Source organism: Mustela erminea, chromosome 21 (assembly GCF_009829155.1).
Source record: "Mustela erminea isolate mMusErm1 chromosome 21, mMusErm1.Pri, whole genome shotgun sequence".
NCBI lineage: Eukaryota > Metazoa > Chordata > Mammalia > Carnivora > Mustelidae > Mustela > Mustela erminea.
The window spans coordinates 6,915,139-6,938,822 of NC_045634.1; the positions used below are offsets into that span (position 1 = coordinate 6,915,139).

At 45.1% G+C, this 23,684-nt stretch overlaps 1 long non-coding RNA gene across 1 annotated transcript in view; it reads left to right on the top strand.

Moving 5' to 3' along the window:
• Positions 1-23,684, top strand: part of LOC116581855 — a 114,062-nt gene that overhangs the window by 82,589 nt on the left and 7,789 nt on the right. The window contains exon 2 of the long non-coding RNA XR_004282269.1: positions 15,124-15,317. This is a non-coding gene — a long non-coding RNA (uncharacterized LOC116581855). The remainder of the gene's footprint in view (positions 1-15,123; positions 15,318-23,684) is intronic.

Here is a 23,684-nt window from a genome sequence, read left to right on the forward strand (position 1 = left end):
AAATGTCCATCAGAATACAGAGAAAAGACTGGAAGAAAAAAGTGACATAATGCAAGAAGGGACCACAAGTAGCAGTGAATGGGAAAGATTTTTAAAACTTCTTTTGTGTGTACATTTGCCAAAAATTCCTTAATATACATATATTGTTCTATCAAAAATTTTTATAAGTTCTCTCTTAAGCAAGATTGTGTCTTTCTATAGTTTCTAACTGCAGATTGAGCATTGGGCTTTCTGCCTGGTGAATAAAATGTCCAAATAAGCCAGTAGGATTTTTGATAAGTAGAGTCCCATGGCTGGTATTTATGATAGCATGGTGACAATTTTAGGGTGTGAATACAGGTTTGATATCAACCTCATTCATCATAATGAAAAAGCAACAGTCTTTAAACAACTAGGAAACATCTACTTAGTAGCTGAAGGGGTGCCTTGCTTGATTCAGAGCCCTTGACCCATATTACTTACTTACTCTTCAGGCCAACCCCACAAGGTAGGTACTACTATTGGCCCCTTCTACAGATAAGTAAACTAAACCACGAGAGATAGGGTAACATGCCTGCAGTTCCAAGCCTTGTGTCTCCAGAGACCAGATTCTTTCTCAATATCCAGAGCTGCCTCCTGCCGAGGGGCCAGTGAAGACCCGGTCTCAATGGACAGGACTTCATGACGGCTGATTTAATTTAGACATGAAACCATTCCTGCTGGTTGAGAGGGCTGAGGCCCTACCCTGTTGGCTCAGGAAGCGGGAACAATCCGGCCCTTCCCTTCCTCTGGTTATATTCTGAGGTGGGGGTTGCTCTCTGAAGGTGGGAAAAGTGCAGACACAAGAAAGAGGGTATTTTGGTCATCCGGTGTCTGAGGAGTGTGGCAGCCACAAGCTGCCATCCACAATCCTGGATGTGAGGTCCTGGATGTGAGAGACTGAGGGAGGTAGGGTAAGGAAACGGGAGAAAAGAAACCCGTTCTGCATAGGTTTAAAAGCCATCGATCCCAAAGGAGACGACTGCGGGGTTGGTGCGTCTTGATGGAGTTAATCAAAGCCCATCATTTGCTCTTTCCCCCTCAGAGGAAGGGGGAGGCCGGGCTGGGCACCGTGTCTGCCAGAAAGAGCCTCTCATGGTCTTGGAGCCTGTTGTGAAATCAGCTCAGTGCCGCTCACCTGCTTTGTCCTAGATTTTCCACTCTGGTCTCCAGAATTCAAGGCCCTACTCTTTTCCCCTTGATACTCTGGCTCTTTTCCCATTTCCCTTCAGCTGGTCCGCTCCAAATGGGAGGCAGTCCCAGTCCGGGCCGACTCCAGGTTCTCATAGGACAGTTGCTAGCTGGTCCTGTGTTGTTCCACCAATTATTGTCTCATTCTACATTGACACTTACTCTTCTCAGCAGATCTGTAACACACAGCAGGCACGATCCCCCCGCACAGCAAAGCATTCGACTTGCCTGCTGACTCACACCTGCCTTGTAGTGCACTCTGAGTTTGCTGTTCTCTTCTTATTAACTTTTATTCTTTCCCATATTTTCCACTTTTTTTTAATTCTTAGGTATTTATTTATTTATTTTCTATAAAGAATTTATTGATTTACTTGTCAGAGACAGAGAGAGCACAAGCAGGGGAAGCAGCAGGCTGAGGGAGAAGCGGGCTCCTTGCTATGCAAGGAGCCCGATGTGGGACTCTATCCCAGGACCCTGGGATTATGACCTAAGCCAAAAGCACGCGCTTAACTGACTGAACCACCCAGGCATCCCTTATTTATTTAATGGTATCACTTCCCTGTCTTCTAATAGTTTTAAAAATTTACACTGGTTACCACTGAACTTGATTGGGTTTGCTTTGGACCAAGTACCCGGTTTGTCAAATCAACCTTCGTATTAACTTAAAATTCTCTTCCTTATTTATAGCTCCTGGGCCATTGATCAGTCTTGCTTCCATGGAAGGGTCTTTCCTAGAGCAAAATTTCTCTGCAAGGAATGCATTATCCGAATTGTGGGTGGCTAGACTGACAAGAAAAATGGAGCCAATATCACGGTAAGGGGGCATCAGCAATGTTCTCCTGCTCCTTGTGATGCAGGGCACCTGAAGAACAATGAGGGAATCCACTCCCCAGTCCGCCACCCTAAGGAGAAGAAAGTGTGTTGAGACTGGAGAGGTTGCATTGGGTGGCATGGCTTCTGCGTGTGAGAACACGTTGGTGAGGGGTCATTCCTTGAAGACAGGAATCATAATTTCGGGGTCTGGCCTGGATGTTGTTTATCATTGTCATCCTGATTTTTTAAACAATATTGTTGAGAAAAGAGTCTGAAGACCACTTATGGTTGCTTTGGTCACTTAAAAATAAAATTATATATCAGTCATTCCTTAGTCCCTCAGTGGCTTTCCTTGCCCAGCTGTGTAATAGTGTAACAGAACTATCCTGGACAATCGCAGAGGGACACTGAGAAGATAAAATAGGACAGATACTAATACTAATAATAGCAATGAAAGCCAACAGTCACGAGTGTTTGCCCTGTGCCAGGCCCCAGGCGCTGTGTTCTGAGTGCTCTGTAGTAGGCCCAGGGTGACCCTGTCTATGAAATAATAGGAGTTACCATCAACGCTCTCTCACCCGTTTTCCTTACCATGTCCCCTGGATTCTCTTTTCGGTATTCTTCCTCCCAGCCCCTGCTGTCCCATCTCAGAGAAGCCCCTCATCTCCACTCATGCTGGCCTCTTCCTCTCCCTGCCCCCGCTCCCTCAGGTGCTTCCACCCTGACCAGCTAACAAAGTCATGTCCGCTACACCAACCCCCCACCACTTTCCACTTACAGTTCTTCCGCGTTGCCCTGTCCCCTGGCCTGGTGTTCGGGACTCTCTGTATTCTGACTCCAGATGACCTTTCCTGTCTCCCAGTGCTCCTCTCCAGGGCTGCTCTGCCTGGTTTGTTGGATTCCCTTAACTGTCCTGGACCTTGCTCTGTGTGTTCCTCCCGGCCTGTGCTGCCCCTTCTCCACTTGCATGTGCTCCCCGACGTCATCTCTGCACATCCTTCAAGTCCAGCCCGAGCTCTTGTTCCCACACTCCGTCTTCCCCAAACACGCTTGCCATCACTTCTTCCATTAATACACGCACCAGGCAGCGGTCCATTTCCCATCTTTGGTGTTGTCATTCTGGGTTGTTATTTAATTCCTCTCCCTTTTTGAACATGTGGGCATCTCCACTAGATTGTAAATTCCTTGATGATAGGAGTCATGGGGAGATAAATACACACACACACACACACACACACACACACACACACACTTCCTCACAGCATCTAGTCTGTGGTAGACCACAGCAGCCCATTTGGCAATGCTTTGATCAATGAAGGAATGCCAATATATAAATGTAGTGCCAAGTCCAAGGGTATTAGTTTCCTTCTCAGATTTATTGAAAAAAAAAAAAAAGGGAAAAAGAATCTTCTGTATAAAGTGGAACAGGAGAGAAATCGGGGAATGAGGCACACGGGGGTGAGACAGGAGAGTGGCCTCGAACAGAGTCTTGAACAGAAACTTGAATAAAAGCCAGGGCTTTGGTGCTTTTGCTGAGATGTTCTGGGGCTTTGCTTAAATAATTCAGAGTCTGGACTCCCCAGATAGTTAGGAGAGCTAACCAGTAGCACGGTAGCTGGAGCACCCTGCAAAGAAATTGCGCAGTGCTCATTACGGTACGGAACAATAATAACAATTATGATAATAATGATGATGGCGATGGTGATGGCGATGGGGATGCTGATGATAAGGCAGCAGCCTCGGCAAAGTCTCCACCGCGGGAGGAGGAATCGGTTTCCTTCTTCTGGTGGAGAGAGGTCTGTGGTCACTGAGGTGGCTCAGGGCCCCGGGGTTCCCTGGGCCGAAGGGGCCGCGAGGGCCTGGTGAGGGAGGCTGGCCAACAGGCTTCTGGCTGGCAGAGGGGAGGGAAGTCATTTCCAGGCCCTTTGGTCTTGACTGAAAACAAAGTGAGGGTCCCTGAGTTCTCCTATAAACGGTAATGATAACACAATTATCATGCAAAACAAAAATTAAGTTTAATGGTGCAAAGCCAGGGTGTACTGGGGAGGTAATTCATATTAATTATGTTTGGATTAAAAGCTTATTTCTTTTGTTAGCATCTGCAAGTAGAAACTTAGCTGTTAGAAAAAAATCCGCATATAATTACGGTCTCTTATGGAGGAGCAGTGTTGGACTTAATGGAGCATTCCTGCTCTCTTCAAGCTCCTGGAGAATGGTAATATTTCACATTTTATGAAACACAGAAGAAATAAATTACAGGTTTAATGATAAGAACTACTTGGACTCATAATGAAATCTGATTGGCCAGTTAATCCACCGAGACTCTCAGATGCGAACCATCCAAAAGGGGTAAAAATGATGAAAAATGAAATTAAATGGAAAAACCTTCACCCGCAGCCTCTTTTGTGAAGGCTGGGGAAGCACCAAGCAGCGGGAGAGGAGCCCCGGGGCTGAGGAGAAAAATCGCTTTCCGGGGTGTGGGGAGAGCAGATCAAGGAGGGATTTCCCTGCTGCCGTCCCCAGATTTCCTATGGAAATGAAGCCTGGAGATTTTCTGTGGAAGAAAGGGATGGGGACCTGAGGAGGAAGGGAGAGAGGCTGGTCTCCCTGTTGAGAAAGCCCCCCGGACCCCCAGCGAGGCCTGGCCCTGAGCGGGAAGGCCAAGTCTGCATGAAGGGTAACCGGACTTGGGCTGAGTTGATCGCATTTTCCACAAACAAGAAAATATTCTGCTAGAGAAGAAAGGTGAAAGTGTCCTCTGTTTCTAAGTGCAGGGGGCACTTCTGGGCCTGAGGCATGTTCCCCAGAGGGACTCAAGGTCAGCCTTCCCTGGCTCTGTTTTTGTTGCCTGCAGTCTCTTCGGCACTTTGGGAGTGGGCCCACCTCTGTTTGGTAGAGCCATGAGGACTGTCCATTTCTTTTACTTTTTAAGAAAAAATTTTTTTCTTTTTTTCCTTTTAAAAAAGGTTTTACTTATTTGAGAGAAAGAGAGTGCACAAGTCGATAGGGGGTGGGGCAGAGGGAGAAGCTGGCTCCCTGCTGAGCAGGGACACCCCCCCCTCCCCGTACTACCCCCCACCACGCCACCATGTGGGAACTTGATCCTTGATCCCAGGACCCTGAGATGATGACTTGAGCCAAAATCAAGCCAAAATTGGACGCTTAACTGACTGAACCACCCAGGCGCCCCAAGACTCAGTGTTGATATCAGGAACTATACGGAACTATACGATTTGATGGAACCATGTGGAAACTGGAGCTAAATAAGACTTCTTCCATCCTCAGCTCTCCAGCTCAGGACTGAGCTCACCACTGATGATGAAGTCCGTGGGTATGGGATGGGGGTGACTGTGCAGGGAGAGGGGAGCACTCATGGCACTAAGTCCCCCTGGTCTTTGCTGTTGGTCATAATGGAAAGACCATACATAGTGCCAAGATGGCTGAAGTAAATTGCAAGGACTAGAAGCATGGGTTCGAACAGTGCGCCAGAGTGGGTGTACTGGCTAGGATGGGAGGGTGTGGAATAGAAACTTTGCTGAGGAAAACAGAAAAGTAAAATCTTGGAGCACCATATTATCGGACAAGGCAGGTCCCAGCTCAAAATGCAGCTGTTGCACCGGGACACAGTGCTGAGCTCCAGGAGTCTCTGAGAGGCTTTGAAGGGCCCTGTGGATTTCTAGAAAGTTCTTGTAGGGTCCCTGGCCTTACACCTTCCCTGGTGCTGCCTTGTTCTGGCTCTCCCCTGCCTTGGTGGTCTGAGCGCAGCCCCTCTTTATGGTAAATGCCCAAGGTGGATCTTGGGGATCACCGACCCTGCCCCCTCACGGCACAAATGGAGAAGCGGACATGACCCATGACCAGTGCTCAGAGCCTGCCGCATGTACGTAATACATGATAGCTGTCCCTTTTCCTTAAGTAACTTCCCCAGTGTTCTGTAAATACCATTAGCCCCAGGGTTTTGTTATGTGTTTTTTTTTTCTTTTGAGACTTTTAATTTTTTAAATTTGTTTTAAAGAGTTTATTTATTTGACATAGAGAGAGAGACACACGGAGTGAGCACAAGCAGGGGGAGCAGCAAAGGGAGAAGGAGAAGCAGAGTCCCCACTGAGCAGGAAACCTGATGCAGGACCCTGGGATCCCAACCTGAGCTGAAGGTAGACGCTCAACCGACTGAGCCGCCCAGGCTCTCTAAGACTTTATTTACTTATATATTTATTTATTTTTAAAAAATTTTATTTCTTTGACAGACAGAGATCACAAGTAGGCAGAGAGGCAGGCAGAGAGAGACAGGGAAGCAGGCTCCCTGCTGAGCAGAGAGCCCAATGCGGGTCTTGATCCCAGGACTCTGGGATCATGACCTGAGCCGAAAGCAGAGGCTTTAACCCACTGAGCCACCCAGGTGCCCAGGACTTTATTTTTTAAAAGCAGTGCTGCAGCACCTGGGTGGCTCAGTGGGTTAAACGACTGCCTTCAGCTCAGATCATGATCCTCGGGTCCCAGGATCAAGTCCCATATGGGGCTCCCTGCTCAGCAGGGAGTCTGTTTCTCCCTCAGACCCTCCCTCCTCATGTGCCCTCTCTCTCTCAAATAAATAAATAAAATCTTAAAAAAAATAAAAGCAGTGTTAGTTTCATAGCCAAGTTGAGAGGCAGGCACCAACATTTTTCTCATACCCCCACCCCCATGCACACATAGCTTCCACCATCATCAACAACCCCCACCAGTGCAGTGCATTTGTTGCAACTGATGAACCTGGGTGGGCACATCATCACACAAAGGTTCACATTAGGGTCCCCTCTTGGTTTTGTATGTGCTATGCATTTAGACAAACGTGTAAGGATATGTTTCAGTTATCATAGTATCACACAGAGCAATTTCTCGGCCCTAAAAATCCTCTCTCTAACCCTGGCAACCACTGATTTTTTTTTTTAACTGTCTCCATAGTTTTTGCCTTTTCCAGAATGTCACATAGTTGGAATCATATAATATAGAACCTTTTGAGATTGGCTTCTTTCACTTAGGAATATCATTTAAAGTTCCTCCATGTCTTTTCATGGCTTGGTAGCTCATTTATTTTCATGCTGAATCGTATTCCGTTGTCGGGATGTACCACTGTTTATTTACCCATTCGCCTACTGAGGGACATCTTGGCTGCTTCCAAGTTTTGGAGATTATGTATAAAACTACCATAAACACCTGTGTGTGGGTTTTTATGTGGAAACAGTTTCAACTCCTTTGGGTAAATATCAAGGTGTGTGATTGCTGGATCAAGTGGTAGAAGTATGTTTGGTTTTGTAAGAAACCACCAAGCTCTTTTCCAAAGAGGCCATAATGTGTTGCCTCCCCACCCGGGAGGTCCTCTTACTCCAGAGTTTGGTGTTGTCCATGTTTTGGGTCTTGGCAGTTCTCATAGTATGTGGTATATCTTGTTGTAGCTCTCAGTTTTTGAGCACTTCATGTGCCAAAGAACACGCTGGTACTTTGATGCACACTGTCATACTTAATTCTCTCCAAAGCCCTTAAAGGGGGTGTCATTTTCAAAGGAGGCAAAAATATCCAATGACAAAAAGACAGCCTCTTCAACAAATGGTGTTGGGAATAATGGATAGCTACATGCAAAATAATAAAACGGTACTACTTTCCTACACCATACACAGAATAAACTCAAAATGGATGAAAGACCGAAATGCGTGACCTGAACCCTTAAAACTCCTAGAAGAAAACACAGGCATTAAGCATCTTGACATCGGTCATAGGGATATATTTGTGGGATCTGACTCCAAAGGCAAGGGAAGCAAAACCAAAAGTAAAGAAACGGGACTACATCAAACCAAAAAGCTTCTGCACAGTGAAGGAAACCATCAACAAATGAAAAGGCAACTTACTGAATGAGGGAAGATATTTCCAAGTCATATATCTGAAAAGGGGAAATACTTAAATAAAGAACTCATACAGGTCAGTCACAACAACAACAACAGAACCACCAGATAATATGATTAAAAGTGGGCAGAGGACCTGAAGAGACATTTATCTAAAGAAGATGTAAGGTGGCCTCTAACAGACACATAAAAAGATGCTCAACATCACTCATCGTCAGGGCGATGCGGATGAAAACCACAACGAGATACCATTTTACACCTGTCAGAATGGCTATTATCAAAAAGACAAGAGATAACAAGTGTTGGCAAGGATGTGGAGGTAAGGGAACCTTGTGCACTGTTGGGGAATGTAAATTGGTGCAGCCATGATGGAAAGAAAATAGTTTGGAGGGTCCTCAAAAAAATTAAAGAGAAATCATTTTAAAAAACTAAAACCAAGTCTGTGATATGATACCAGCAACACTGGTATCTACCTGAAGAAAAGGAAACACTAATTCTAAAAGATATACGTACCCCTATGTTCATTGTAGTATTACTGACAATAGCCAAGATATGGAAAACAACCTTAGTGTCCATTGACAGATGAAGGGATAAAGAAGATGTGGGGCGTGCACACACACACACATACACACACCCCACTGGAATATTACACAACCATAAAAATCAATGAAATTTTGACATTTGTGACAACATAGATGGAACTTGTGGGTATTATATTAAGTGAAATAAGTGAGACAGAGAAGGACAAATACTGCATGACTTCACTTCTATGTGGAATCTGAAAACACAAAACAAACAAACCAACCAAAACAAAACTTAGACTCACAGATACAGAGAACAGATGGGTTGGTTGCCAGAGAGGAAGGGGATTAGAAGGGGTGAAATGGGTGAAAAGGATAACGAGGTACAAACTTCCAGTTATAAAATGTATAAATCAAAAAAATATGAGTAAGTCATGGGGATGTGATGTACAGTATGGAGAACACAGTCAATAATATTGTAGAATTTTACATGGTGACAGATGGTAAGCAGACTTCTTGTGGTGAGCATTTCACAATACACACAAATGTCAAATCACTGTGTTGTACACCTGAAACTAATGTGATGTTGTATGTTGAGTATACCTTCATAAAAGACATAATATATATTTTAAAAAGTAGATGTCATTTTTCCACTTTACTAATAAGTAGAAGAGAACTGATATGATCAGGTAACTCAAGGTCTTCTGACTCTTAGTCTGGAATTCTGTCTACTTCAGGGTTGGGGACAACTGGGCTCCCTTCCCTTCCTTTTCTTGCCTTTCCTTTCCTTTCCCTCCTTCCTTCCTTCCTTCCTCCCTCCCTCCCTTTCTTTTTAAAGATTTATTTATTTATTTGAGAGAGAGAGAGAGAGAGGGCCCTCACGTCAGTGGGGGGAGGGGCAGAGGGAGAGAATCTTCTAGTAAGTTCCCTGCTGAGCAGAAGCCTGAGGTGGGCCTTGATCTCACAACCCATGAGACCACAACCTGAGCCAAAAACAAGAATCAGATGCTTAATCAGCTGAGCCACCCAGGCACCCCTCTTATTATTATTATTTTTTAAAGATTTTATTTATTTATCAGAGAGAGGGAGAGAGAGCGAGCACAGGCAGACAGAATGGCAGGCAGAGGCAGAGGGAGAAGCAGGCTCCCTGCTGAGCAAGGAGCCCGATGTGGGACTCGATCCCAGGACGCTGGGATCGTGACCTGAGCTGAAGGCAGCTGCTCAACCAACTGAGCCACCCAGGCGTCCCTCCCCCACCTCTTATTTTTCAATATCAATAATTTACCAACAGGCAAATGATTTTCTTATTACTTGTTTATTTTCCTTATTGCCTTTATTAAGTGTGGATTGTAAGAGAATTATAATAAAGTTATAAGAAAATTATAAATAAATAACTTTTAAAAAGAAAAAAAATTTACCAATTGGCAAGTCTCCCCACCAAAAGGCCTTTGATGGCTTCCGTAAGTGGACCTTCGATCTCATGGCCTATGACATCCCCGCTGTTCACTAAACTACCGTTAGGTCAGCTGACCACGGTGCTTCTTCTAACTCCTCCCAGTCTAGGGCCATGCCTTGCCCTTGCACTTTGGCGTGTTTGTACTTGCGTTTCCCTCTGCCTGTCATGCTCCTCCCCCAGGCCTTCCGGGGACACTGCCCTCAGTATAGAAGGACCTAGCACCAATGATGTTAGGGGTCTGTCTCAGTGCTCAATTTCATTTTCTGCATGGCATTTATCTCTCTCTGAAATTCTCTTATGTGTTTAAGAGTATAAACTTAAAGAAGGCAAGAATTGTGGTTCTTTTTTTAAGGTCTATTTATTTGAGAGAGAGAGAGCTCAAGCGAACAGGGGGAGGGTCAGAGGGAAAGAATCCTCAAGCAGATACCCCACTGAGCGTGGAGCCTCACACGGGGCTCAATCCCGCGACCCTGAGATTATGACCTGAGCCAAAATTCAGATTTGGAGCCTTAACCTACTTAGCCACCCAGGTGCCCCAGGACTGTGTTCTATTAACCACCGTGTCCACAGCTTTGAATGAGGGCCTGGCATAGAGTAGAGATTCAGTCAGTCTTTGTAGGAGTGAATAAATGAATGCGAGAAACCCAATTCTGTCTCCAAGTCCATTTTCAGCTGTGCCTCCCAGGTCCTCCTCTTGAATTAGTTCCTCTTCTTGAAGCTGCCCAGCCCTCTGTAGGTGTGGGCGCTGCCATCTTCACATGGAGGAGGGTACCACGCAGAATAGAAACACATGTTGCCATTCTGCCTTTCCCAAAACACAGAAGCCTGGGGAAATTGTCTTCGGCAGCAGTATGAAGCAGTGACCGTCGTGCCTGTGACAACTACACTCTTTTCCAGGTACAGCTGGCCGGCCTCAGTCAGTGGCTCCAAGGTGAGCTCTGGCTGAGAAGGAAAGGCGCAGGGCTGGTGGGCTGGCACACCCCTCTCCCCGTCTCATCCCTGCCCTGCTGCTGCCCAGGTAACCCTTCTGGCTATGGCATCCCAGCAGCACCCACTGCGCAGGGGGCTGAATTTTCTTCTCCCAGATTGCTCTGCAATGCCTGGAAGAGGGGGTAGGGGTGAGGAGGAGGTCTTCCTTGAAGAAATAACCTTAATTTCCAAGCCTCCCCCTGGGACTCAGATCCCTGGCTCACACAAGCCTTCTCTGGTGTGGGTGGAGGTGGAAGGAGTAAAAGTGGGGAACTGAAGAGACTCTGAGTACCGCACGGTATCAGCCTCACGGTCAAGGACAGCACAGAATTGTGGGTCAGGGCGTAGACTCTGGGAGCCTGGCTGCCCTGGTTGGAAGGCAGCTTTGCCTTTTGCTAGCCATGTGAGCTTGGGCAAATCCGTTGAGCTCTCTGGGCTGGATTCCCCTCCTGTAAAAAGGGACGAAGACAAGAGCTTACCTCAGGGTTGTTGTGGAAAGGAAAGAAGTTAATATTTATAAAGTACTTACAACATTGACTGGCATGTGGTAAGCTCTATGTTGTCAGTGTTTGCTATTTGTGAAATAAGTAAAAATTATCACCATTACACCTTCCATGTAGGTGATGTTACGCAGTTTGCGCCACACTTTCTCACACAGGATTTGATCCTGTCTCTGTAACGGTGGGGAGTTTGTTCTTTTTTCTGTTCCTTCTTTCTGTCTTTCTGACTTCTTTCCTCCCTCCTTCCCTCCCCTTTTCTCTTTCTCTCATCCTCTTTGTCTCTCTCTTTTTCCCTCAGATGAAGAAACAAATGGGGAGGGAACTGGTTTGTCCGGAACCCCTATGTTTGAGAGGTCCCTTACGTATTTATTTGGTCCTCTTAACAACGCTTAGAGTAAACAATATCCCATTTTACAGATTTGAAAAGAGAAGCTCCCGCTTCTGAGTTCCATCCTAGTAAAAGTGGAATCTGAGGAGGAAGGAAATCTGCTCTGCCCCCACTCCAGGCTGGACAGCTCCTCACCTTGGGATGCGTTGTGGGTAGCCTGTGGATCTTCATTTAAGTGCCTGGCTAGAGCTGTTAATTCTGTTCATCCAACCTATCATAAAACCCAAACAATTAAGTTTTTTTCAAATGACTAGGCTTTTGGAGAATGGGATCAGCAAACAGGAGAGAGAATTCTCTTTACGTGTAATTATGATTCACATTTCTCTAAACAGCAGGGCTCCCACCAGCACAGCAAGACCTCTGGTGGTTTAATGAAGAGACTCATGTCTGGTCCATGAAGGGCAATGCCTTGGCCATGGCATTGTAGGGAATGGCATGGGAAGAGATGGCTTCAGCAGGTGTGGGAAGATGAGGCTAGGATAAGAAGATAGGAGGAAACGTTTAGAAGCGATCTGCTGGTTAATGGAAATAGCCAGGTACAGTTGGCATAGTTTGCTCTTGTAATTTTTTTCTATAACTAACAGGTTTGAAATAAGTTTGGGGGAAAGATGAATAGGAGCTGATCTCAACGTGATAGAGTTCGCATAGAAATGGACTTTCTTGACCAAAGACAGTGCCTCCCACATTTTTTAAAAGTTAGGACATCCCTATATTACTTTGTTCAGGCTGAATCCCACAGATGGGGGCTTAAACAACAAAAATTTATTTTCTCACAGTTCTCGGAGCTAGAGGTCTAAGATTGAGGTGTTGGCAGAATTGGTTTCCTCTAAGGCCTCTCTCCTTGGCTTGTGGATGGCTGTCTTCTTCTGCCACTCTTCATGGTTTCCCCTCTGTGCACAGCGCCCAAGTGCCTCTTCCTCTTCATTTAAGGGCACCATTCATATTGGATTATATGACTCATATGGTCATATTTATTTAATCTTACTTCTTTAAAAGCCCTAGGTCTGATACAGTTCAGTCCGACCACAGCCCCTCCTGTTTGTTTAATTCTGATTATCTGGTTTCATACCTGCCTTCTCTAAAAAGCAGAAACAAGTACCTCATTTTTCTAAGTGAGAGGAATGAAAACACCTTTTATTAGAATGTTTTTGAGACTTTGATGGCCAATTTTGAATCAACCAAAGATATTCCTGGGAATGCTGCAAAATTCTGGCTGGAATCACCACTTTCTGGACAGTGAGAAAGGAAATAGGAAGTACAGATGTTAGGAGAGGTATATTTGAAACTGTTGAGGGCTTATTATCTGCCAAGTTAAATATATTGCTCAAGAGAATAACAGATACTCAAGTATCCTTGTTAAGCATATTGTCTAAGGTCACACAGTTCTTGAACAACAGCAGTGGGATTTGAACCCAGAGTCTGAAACCCAAGTCCAGCTTCTGTCCACTACACAGGCCGAGACCTGATTGGTTTTCATAATATATGGCTATGTCTCTGTACCCATTTGCTAATCATCGTTACTATGTGTGCAAAACTTACTGGGCAGTCATCCAACACAAACCCTATTAGGCGATCCACATACCAAGGGGGAAATATCACTTCCCTTTGGAGGAGCGGCTTCTGTGATTTTAGAGGTTGGCTGACAATTAGACTCAGCCCTCCAACCACAGGGATGGGTCTACAACCTAGATCAGGCCAATGAAAATATCTTATTTCCATGACTACCATGATAGGTTCAGGCATGAGCATGTGACAAGCACTGGACCAACCACAGTCCTCCTCGAGGATTTTAAAAACTGAAGCTGGGAGAGAGAAATTCTCTCTTTCCTTTGGGAGTGGGAGGGCAGGGCTGCTCAGATGTGGATCTGGGACCCTGGAGGCCCTGCATGTACTTTCCCACATGGAGAAAAGAACCTGTGGAAGGCAAGAGTGAAGTCAACACACAGAGGAGCAGAGTCCTGAGGTAGAGAAAGAGAATTCGGAGAGCACTGTGGTCTCCCGCTCTAGCTGTTGTGGTGGTCATGTGCTACCTTTTTCCAGTTGTAGAAACTGTCTCTTTGGTCTGTTAGCTTGGACCAGGTTTCTGTCTCTTGTAACTGGAAACCTGACCAACAGGCTGACTGTTGAGTAGATGCACATGAAAGGAAGCCACAGTGCGGTGTGAGGAGCGTGGAATACGAAACTGGGTTGTCTGGTTTGAGTTTGGATCTGATAGTCCTTGATGTTGGAAAAGAGAGTTTCCCAGAATTTTAGTTTATCGAGTTGTAAAATGTGGATAACAATACATGTTCTTTCTACCACCTTGAGTACATCTGAAGAGAAACTGAGGTAAAATGGGTAAGAAGGAAGTGTTGTAGAATTCCAAACAGGAGGTGAATAAAGAGTGACTTTTCTTAGGACGGCAGAGGGGAGCTGCTATGCTGGCTACTTGTGGGCAACTTCTGCCATAGAAGGCCGACACTCAGTGAGAAATTTTGAAACATTCGAGGAAAGCAAGAGATGATAAACAAGTTTCTTACACAAAAGGAAACAAACAATAGAGCCAGCAGCACCAGCTTTTGTTTATTTCATTTATTTTTAATTTTTTTACAGCAGGTGAGAGAGCTCAAGTTGGGGAGGGGCAGAGGGAGAGAGAGAATCTTAAGCAGACTCTCTGTGGAGCACAGAGCCCATGGTCTTGAGAGAAGATCATGACCTGAACTGAAATCAAGAGTCTGGACATTTAACTGACTGGGCCAGCCAGCCAAGCACAGGCTTTTAAAGCAATTATATTTAATATCCTTCAGGAGATACAAGAGGCCATTATATTCATGAAACAAGAACAGGAAACTTGGAAACAAGGACAAGTTGTTTTTACAAAAGACCAATCCAGGCACTTAGAAATGAGCAGTAGGATTGCTGGAGACAGAATGGATACAGCCAGACAGTCATTAAGAGACCAGCAGGTGCTAGTGGTGAACAAAAGCAGATGGGAGGGAAAAAGTCATTTATAAAATAACCAACTCAAGTGTGAGTTGAACTAACCAGCCAAAAAGGGAGGGTGAGTACTGCCCACAGAGGGAGCAGCCTACGTAGTTGTGTGAGTAGAACAGAAGGCAGGCAGGCTGGGTGAGCAGGGCCAAGGGAGAGCACAAGCTGTGGAGAAGTGAGGTTGGTCCCTGAGGGGTGGTGAGCAGGTCATGCCAATGGGCAGCCATTTTAGGTTTGGGCTTGAAGCAAACTTCAGTTAGGAAGGCAGGAGAAAAAATATCTAGCCGAAAGGGCTTAAAAACCTTCCTTCCGTCACCTGGCATGGAGAATACTGTTGCTCAGAGAGAAAAGGCTGCTTTGGGGTTTGAAGAGGAGAGCTTAATCCTTGTCCATCCAGCTCACTGTCTGTGTTTCACAGACACAGAGCACAGCGGGAAGTGAAACCACCCACGGGAATCCAGCAACAGAAACGTCCCCACACCGGGCAGCCAGCGATGGCAGATGGAGTCAGGCCAGACAGAGACTGGATGGTCACCAAAAGTCATGGGCACGGGGAAGTCCGGCGCTGGAGGGAGGACAGTAAAGCAACCTCTTCCTAAAGATGCAGACCCGGTATGAGCAGGGGTGCGGCGGGGTGGGGGTGGTCGGGGAGGTCGGGCACACTTAATGTACAATGACTTTTTAGTCCTCTGTGAGGCCGGGCTGAGCTCGTGCTCTTCTGTTCTTCAGGATTCTGTGAACTTCCGTCTGTGGATGGGGCTGCTTGTGTATTTATAAGGAAGCCCTTTTTAATCTCCTGAGAAGAGAAAGGAAACTAAAGGGCATGGAAACTGTTTCATACTTAAAGCCCGCCCTGCTCACAGGGAGTTAAGTCAGGTCTGAGATTTATAATAAGGGCTTTCAAAGAAGAGGCTTGGCGGTTTCGCCTGAAGCAAGGGGCAGGAGCAGAAACCAGGGGAATGGAGATCTGCTAATCTGTAATCTTGATAGTCAGTTACGTGTCAATGTGTCAGTATGTTTGCTACTCGGTGTTGTGTTCAGTTTTCCCCACAAAGCGCGAGTTCAGTCTTTACCACAACCTTTTCCCATCTTCGTGAAGACATGAAAACAACTTTTTAAAGAATTGCTATAGATAAGGATTTCTTTATATCTATATGTGCAGCAAACCAGAAGGAGACTTGGACAGCAGGAAGTCGTGGGAATGACAGTGATAGAATATTGGTTGCTGGCTCAGGATCGCTAGGTTTGTGTACAGGAGATGTGCTCTGGGTGATTCCAGTGCTATTTCTAAGAAAAGGCTAGCTCTGGGAGGGGCCGTCTCCCCCCAGCCAGCAAGATTTCTAAGTCTATGTATGCACGCGGAGAAGTGTCATATGGATGTATCTGTGTATTTAGGACACTGTAGACGTACATATATAACTTAAGCTGTTTTAAGGTATATTATAAACACACAACTAGACAATGTGTGAATAAAGACCACTCGGTTAAAAAAATTAGGAAACACTCATAGAGATTCAAAAGGCACACTAGTACGTTTATATACAATAAAGAGGTTTATTGAAATGTACTGAACTCAGCGTTCCCCAAATTGATTTGATTTGAAAACTTTTTTTTTTAAAAGATTTTATTTATTTGAGGGAGAGAGTGGGTGTGCATGAGTGGGGGAGGGCAGAGGGAGAGGGGGAAGCAGAGGTGGAAGCATGAGGCAGAAGGAAAGCCTGAACCAGAGCCTGTGCTGGGTGGGGTTTCTGGAGGAAAAGCAAGGCAGGGCAGAGCATACAGTGCAGGCTGGGGTGGCCTGAATTTCTAGCGGGCTTGGGCCAGGGGTGGTGTCTAGTTGCCTGGTACCTGGTACTGGTGTGTGTTAGAGCAGAGGACGATTGGCTTGTGTGAGGGACTTAGAGAAGGGGTAGCTGGTTTGTTGTGACAGATGTGGTCCGGGTGAGCCCTTGGTCAGCTCTAAGGGCTAGTCCTGGGGAGGGGGCAGGCTCTCTCTGGCCAGCAAACTTTTTAAGACAAGAAAACATCATAAAACAGGGGCGCCTGGGTGGCTCCATTGGTTAAGCATCTGACCCTTGATTTCAGCTCAGGTCAGGATCTCACGGTCCTGGGATTGAGCCTCGAGCTGGGCTCTGCACTCAGAGAAGAGTCTGCTTGTCTCTCTCTCTCTGCCTTGTACTCCCCTCTTCCCATGTACGTCTGTGCACCCTCTCTCTTTCTCTCAAAAATAAATAAATAAATAAGTAAAACTTTTTAAAAAAGAAAATATCATGAAATACATGATTAATATAGTTACATAGAGACATTTTGGAAGCGTGTACCTGGATTGACTCCTAAAGTTAAGATTTTGGAGGCCAAAGCAGGTAAAACCAGTAGTTCCTCATAAAGAATTGTCTTTGTTGTATTAATCAGAGTCTGCTGAGGAAAACAGAAGCCGAAGGTCTTGGAAAGTCACAGAGTAAAAGAGAGAGATTAAAGTAATTCAGAGATCGTCTAAGACTGGAGGATAACAGGGTGATGATGGGGTTTCCAGACCCTAAGGTGAGTCATTGGGCGGATCGCAGCCTCAGAAGCTGGAATAATGCAAGAAACACTATCAGAGGATGGCAGGGAATAAGTGGAGAGATTGAGACAGAAGGAGAGGGGGAAAGAGACAGAGCGACCGAGGGAGAAAGAGACAGAGGAGCAAAGATGTTTCACCTCCTCTCAGATCTTGATTTTCCTGCCAGTTTGACAAAATCTACCAGGAAGCCAGCTGCCAGAGGAAGCTGGGAGAAGTAGTTTGCAGACTTCCAGCCCCATTGTCGCAGAGGACAGTTGTGGGACAGATAACAGGCAAAAACCCGCCACACTTAACAGAACTCGATGTTGACTGGGACAGTTTTGTAGTGAGCTTCACAATACCTAGTTTCTATTATGTGGTTATCGTTCTAGTCTCAATGAATCTTGCAAATAATCACCTTGACCCATACTTTCCTCTAAATTATCAGTAGTTGAACTAATCAGTGTGATTGTTTATTGCTACGGTGCTCTAAAGGGGAACATGTATAAACAAGCTTTCTCGGACTATTCAAATGAAAGAAAAACTTATGTGTACAAAGAAGTTCTTAGCAGGAAAACATCCTAGGAAAAGAGAAACACTCGCAATCTAAATGTTTAAGAACCGATGATGAGTTAAGAGAATTTTAGTATATTATTTTGATTATTATGTAGCTATTACTATTAAGGATGGGCTTTATGCAATGAAGTCCATTCTTCTAACCAATATATATGGAACACTTAGTATGTGCCAGGCCCCATAATTAATGATAGGCATAAAAAGACAATAGGACATAGTCTCCTGCTCTTATGGCATCCATAATCCCATGGAGTAGACAACCTTATAAATATGAAAAAGAGTTTACAAATTACATAAGAAATTAGAATGGCAAATTTTTATGTATACAAATTTTCTATAATGAACATGTCTTATATGTGTAATAAAAGTAGTACATTCTTATAATACAGTTTTTTTACAACTATGTAAAAAATAAATACAGTTATTGGGAGAAGACACAAAATTGAGAAGAGTTGTGTTAGAGTAATCTTACTGTGAGGGTTAATTGTCTGTGTTCCCTTGACTAGAGTACCCAGTAATTTAGTCCAGCACTGTTCTAGGCGTTGCTTTGGAGGTATTTTTAAGATGTGGTTCACTTCTACAGTTGACTTTTTATAAAGGAGCACATGGTTGATAAGATGGGTGGGCCACACCCAATCAGTTGAGGGACTTAAGATCAAAAGCTGGGCATTCCCTGAGAATTTCTGCCTCAAGACAGCAGCAGTTAACTCATGTCTGAGTTTCCAGTCTTCTGGACTGCCTTGCAGATTTCAGACTTCCCAGTCTCCATGATTATGTGAGCCAATTCCTTCAAATATACCTCTTTGTTTCATATAAGTATATATTTATAAGTATACACACACACACACACACACACACTCATCTCATGTTGACTCTGTTTCTCTGGAGAACTCTGACTGATACACTACTAAACTTTTCAATTTCAAACAGTCCTTAGGTTAATACTGGTTTGATCATATAAATTTAAGATAAATTTAATCATTAGTATTTTCTGTCCTTACTATAATTAGACTCCTCTTCCACGACCTTTTCTCAACCCTCCAAAAATGTCTTCCTACGGTTAGCCAATGGGGACCACAGGCCGCAGCTGGTCTGTAGAGGCACAATCTAATGAAGATAAAGGCCAGAGGTATTAGCTTGCAAGTTTTCTTTTTCCCCTCTAAACTAGCTACTGAGCAATGCCAGGAGGTCTCAGTCCCAAGGCCAGAGCAGCTCATCAAGGGACAGTTGGCCATCAAGGACAGCCTCTTAGGTGACAGGGAGCACAGAAGTCCCAGGAGCACTGGTTAATGTGCCACCTTTGGAGCTCCTCGATCTCTACTCTGTCTACAAGAGGACTGGAGAATGACCTCTGTTCAATTCTCCAGCTCCAAGCATGGTCTGTATTTCTCGAACTGTTTGTAGGGGACAGGCTCAACTACTTTCTGGCCGTGTGACTATACCCAAGTTGACATAACCCCTCCATGACTCAGTTTCCTCATCTGTAAATGGCTGTTCAATAAAAGCTGTGGGACTGTGATGAAGATATCAAATATAATATGTACGTTTCCTAGCAACTGCAGTGGTCCCACCTATGGCAGTGGCTGTTATCATAATAAGTTGGAGGGTGAGGGCAGACTTTGGAAAAAGTCACCTCAGAAATAAGGATCTGGGTCCACGCCCACCTCCCAGATCTAACTGAAACTAAAGAAACCATGCTTGTAAGGCCTAGTGAACCTTCAAAAGAAACATGGATTTTTCTGTCATTCAAAATCACTACCATGTTAGCAGACAATAATGGATCACTCAACCCTACAAATAAGTAGAGAAAATTAATCATCACCCAGAAATTTTGTTTTTAGGGGTGCCCCGGTGGCTCAGTTGGTTAAGCCTCTGTCTTTGGCTCAGGTAGTGATCCCCGGGGAACTGGGATCAAGTCCCTGGGTTGGTAGATAGGGCTCCCTGCTCAGCAGGCAGTCTGCTTCTCCCTCTCCCTCTGCTCTCCCTCCCCTGCCATGCCTTTCCCTCTCTCTCTCTCTCAAATAAATAAAATCTTTAAGGAAATTGTGTTTTTGCAAATTTCCCCTTTTCCCAGAAGGTATGCGGGCAGTAAGTCACCCCTCCCCCACTTCCTTCCATCCCTTGGCACATTGTTTTTAATTATCTTGGGCAGGTGGGCAGGTGCCTGTTCGCACTGCCGAAACCAGATCCTCCTCGGCCAAGGACGCAAATCTAGTCAGCTCCGTGTATCTGCATGTGGATTATCCACTTAATGAAGCATCTGCCAGGAAAGTTTTAATCCCAGCCTGGCTTTCTCCTAGCATTCTCCTCTTCCCTCTCCCTCCTCCCCTCTCCCTCAGCCCTCACCCAGCTGATGTGTGCTTAGGAAATGCAAACTAATTTTAAAATTCGCTGGAGCAAAACATGATTAGAATGGTTAAGTCTGCTGCCAAAAATAAAATCAGCTAATGCATTCCATATATTTAGATTTCCAAAATTAAGTTGAAATGATGCTTAGTTCATCTGAAGTTTGGGTTTATGCACATCATCCCGTATCTCTGCTAGGTGACCCTACATTTTCTGGCAGCGATGTTGGTTCTCCTGGAAATGGCATCACCTTTTCCATATCCCAACGCAATGTTTTTGACTCTCCGATGCTGCTGAACCTGAGGGGGCAAGCCCGGTTCAAGATGGTGGAGAAGAGACTCCTTGGAGCTGGAGAGGACAAGAGAGAGACACTGCAGGTTCTTCTGAACCAAGGCCGTCCCATTCTCTGGCCCCCTCTTCCTTGGAGAGAGAGAGACAGAGAGAGAAAGAGAGATGCCAAAAGTCACGAGTGGGGCTGGGGAACCTGCGTGGGCATTGCAAGAGATACCATTAAGACTCTGAAAGACATGCTGCTGCCTTCAAGGAGCTCACGGTCTCTTGTGGGGAGACAAAATCCACACAGCAGCATAGCATACATTACACAATCAAATGAATTGCTAAAATTTTGTGGCATAGACTCTAAGGAGAAACTCAAGGTACAGATCATCATTGAGGTCGGAGTCATTTTCATGATGGAGGACATGTCTGAGTCACGAGTAGTCTAGGTCAGGGGGCAAGGGAGGGCGTTTCTGGTCAAAGAATCAATCTGAACCTGTTGGAGAATGCAAAAGACAGCCTGACTGGACCAGAAGCACCAGGGGAGGGACTTGTGGGAAATACAGGTGTTTCAGGACCCTTAGGTACAAGGAATAGAAAACAATCTGGTCTAATTTAAGGGAAAAAAAGTAATTTATTATTATTTTTAAAGGGTACAAGGGAGTCTCCTGGGAGATGAGATAGAGTCCAGCTTACCACACTTTGAACTTGGAAATATTAAAATCTTATGACTTTTTACTCTTGTGGACTTCTCCTCCCAATTCCCAACTTGCTTTTCCATGTGTCTGCTTACATTTTTTTCTCCTTAAGAAAGAGGTCCATGCTGAGCTTCAGTCAGTGGAGCCTTACTCTTAATAGTATTCCGTCCCATACTAATTGAGTGGTGAATTAATGACCATTTATGTGTTCTAAGAGAAAACAAAATATTTAAATATGTGTTTAAAAAAAAGAAAGAAAGAGACTCATTTGGATAACACGTTTCTTTTCTTTGTATTTTCTTTGTCCTTCTGTTGACTAACTTTGGTACTTTCCCTCTTTTAATATATTAGAAAAATGGTCCCAGCGTCTTATCCTGTAGTGAAGGCAAGTCTTCCTTTTCATGAAATTGAAATTCAGCTTTTGTTTGAATAATAGAAAGCTCACGGCTTTGTAAGGCATCCCATTTCATTGTTAAGTTGTTGGGGAGTTCATTCTGAAATTAGAATGATTTAATTGCACGAGTCCCCACTTGTTTATACTCAGTTCAACAGAGAACTTTGAGTCTGTCGTTCTTTTGTTCAAACTCCCCACATGGTGCTCTACCACCTTGTAAATAAAAAAGAAAAGAAAAGAAAAGGAGTATTTATTTTAAGGATACAAGGGAGTCTCCTGGGACTCAAGGACCCAAGGGGTGCGTGGAAAATCATATCAGGATCCCAGAGGCTCTTCCTGAGTGCCTGTCTGCAAATGTGTCTGCTCCGGCACTGGGTTTTCGGTTCTTAGGGCAGATGATAGCTGCCTCCATCAAGGTGACTCTCCTTCCCCTTTCAGCCCTCTGGCTGTTACTCTACCCCAATTCCAGACCCTTGGAAGAGAGAGAACCCAACTGGTCTGGGCCTGGTCCAATCAGTTATGCTGGGGGGCGGGGCGAGTCACCTAGTGCCCATGAAAACATGGCTGCCCTGCCCCTCCGGGGGTGAGAGGCGGGGAGGGCAGTCCTAGAGGCGAACGAAAAAGCACCGATTCGCTGGGTAAGATTAGCAAAGACAGGCCTCTAGCCATGTGGTTCTTTTAGAGTCTTTGAGGAAAACCAGGTGAAAATATTTCAGTTGGCTGGGAGTCTTGGGGGTTACCTGGCTTCCAGCAAATACTGAAAAATCCAGATTTTTTTTAAAGCAGAGAAATGGGAGTTGTGATCGCTCACTTCATAAAAAGGATTATTCACTTCTGGGGAGAGGTACAGGGATTCCTTTCAGCTCCAGATGATACTTTCCTATTATACTAGAATTATGCTCATCTTATCTACAGTGAATCTGCGTCCCTTGATTTTGGGACGTTCCCTCGGTGGGATCCAAGGTCTCTGCCCCGCACCCTCCCTTGTGGAGGGAACTGGGACAGGGTGATGCTCCCTGCTTTTGGTTGCCGGCTGCCCATTGGCTAGAATGTGAGCTTCCTGAGGGCAGGAGAGGCTCTCAATTCACCTCTGCATGCATCCGGAGTCTGACACTGTGCCTTGCCGATAAATGCTTATGGAACTGAATGCACAAAGCCTGTTTCCAGATAAAAGCAATTCGTAGCCAAGGAGTAGTTTAAGGAGACTATAGCTTTGGTGTAAGTAAGGGAAAATAATATTGTGTCCCTTCCTAAGAAACATTCCATATGGCTCTCCTTCTTCCTGTCCCGCCAGCAATGTCTTCTAGGGGCTGGGTGACAGCCCCCCGCCCCCCACGCCGTCCCTCCTGTTTAGTCTCAGGATACACTCTGATGATTTGACCCGCCTCAAATAATGCCCCATGACCTTCGCGTTTTATTCCCTTCCGACGGAGAGAGGCAGGAAACTGGCTAAGGTCCCAGAGAGAAAAACCTCGTTCCTTTCACGGGGGCCCGGTGGAGGCTGGGTAGCCAGGAGGAGGACCAGCCCCCTCCACCTGCCAGTCCCCAGGCACGGCCCAGCAGACCAGCCTGAGGGGAAAGGGTGTCCAGAGCACGGCCCACCCTGGCGAACTCCTTGCCTCGGCTGAGGAGAAGGCGACAAATGAGACAAAATGAAAAATATAATGATGCATATTATATTAATCATCCTCCCTTTTTCTGACACAATAAATCTTCTCTTTAAACTCGTGGTGGCGATTGCATCATCTCCCTCTCTCCTCGAAACAGCACAGATTAAGATAAAGTGATAGTGCTGTGTCAAAGAGAGCTTTACTGCCACACTTGGGATACAAAGAGAGAGGTTAATTTATCATCGCTGGGGAGAACTGACAGAAGAGAGATATACTACCGAAAGGGGATTTAGCACAGGGCCAAGAAACTTCACACTATTTTTACCATCTGTCACATGCTCTAATAAAGCAGGGCAAAATATGAAGAAAGGAAAAATGAACTATCAAACACTGATGTAATGCAGCCCATAAATCTAATTTAATTACTTTGCATGGAGACAGGTCCTCGAGTCTGTGTGAATATACTGGATTTTCTTGGCAACTTAACAACTAAGTGTTTTAATAACATCACACTATAATTTATTCTGCTTGAAACAC